Consider the following 1,386-nt stretch of genomic DNA (forward strand, 5'->3'; position numbering starts at 1 on the left):
CCATTATATATAGTAGAATGCCCTTTATATATTGTAGAGAAGTAGATATGCTTTCCTTCACGTTGTTACATCTTGGTAACATAATCTGTTCTGTCACATCCATCAATATCTTATGCTAGTTCCATATCGGCAGGTCAATACTGTAAAACATGATATACTGAAGCTTTTTGACAGCATTGAGAAAAATGGTACGCGTGGCTATGTAATTCTCATGCATCAAGTAGCACTATAGCAGCCATGATGTCCTTTTGTAGCATTGGTGCTTCTCCTTTTAGTCATTTAAATGAGTATAGAATTGAGGGTTCATGGGTTAGCTGCCTCTCTTTAGTTGGCATGTAATGGGACATTACAATTTTTGATAACTTCATGCCCAACTTTTCTGATCTAAGTATCCCGAGGGTAGATGCATCTTCAGAATTCTTGAATTTTGAGAGTTCATTTGATTAGAGGGGAGATTGCTGGATGTTTGCTTTAGTTCACTCGTTTCTAAAAGGTGCCATTTGGCATCTAAGTGAATAATTTTCTTGAAGATTCTTGCACTTTATTTTTGACCCATTAATGTAAAATATCTATTGGTCAGAATACTTCTCATTATTTCAATTAACTATTCATCTGACTTGATATGCTTTTGACAAACACACACATGTGCATTCACATAATTTAATTGATCTTGCCGTTCTTTGATGAGTCAAACCTCTTTAAAAGTTCAATTGCAATTTATAAAACTGGTTTCTCTTCTTCCTTTATTAGATTACGCAGCTGAAAAGGCCAGAGGAAACAAAAGATGCTAGAATGCCATTAAGAAGGCTGGTGAATACTCAGATAATGAGATAATGCATCCCAAAAAAAGCCACGTAGGCTAACGATGCTAACAAGTAAGAAAGCTGGTGAATACACAGATTATGCATCACAGAAAGCAAAGGAAGCAAAAGACGCAATAGATTAAGTTCCAGTGTTGCTTTTTAAATTCTAGTAGGAGCATTGGATTGTATTAAGCATATGAACATATTGTAAAAGCAATTATATGAATGAAATTAGATTGGCTGGTTTGTTGAACATCTTTACTTCTAAATAAAATGTTGTGATGGTTTTAGTGAATGATATATTGGCTGGTTTGTTGGAAATTGTTCAAACATATGATTGTGCAAAGTTGTCTAAATTGAATGAAATTAGATTGACTGTTTTGGAGATTTATGCTTGCACAAATAAATTGAATGAAATGACTGCAGGATATGTGTGTCCATGCTAGGCTTCTGCCAAATAAATTGAACTACATTGCATATTAATTCTTATTGCTTATAAATAAAATTAGGGGAGCAGGACATTATTGATGCTAATTAATTCTTATTGCTAGATGGCTGCAATATAGTGTAAGTAAACCAAATG

The sequence above is a fragment of the Arachis ipaensis genome, chromosome B06, assembly GCF_000816755.2.
Source record: "Arachis ipaensis cultivar K30076 chromosome B06, Araip1.1, whole genome shotgun sequence".
NCBI lineage: Eukaryota > Viridiplantae > Streptophyta > Magnoliopsida > Fabales > Fabaceae > Arachis > Arachis ipaensis.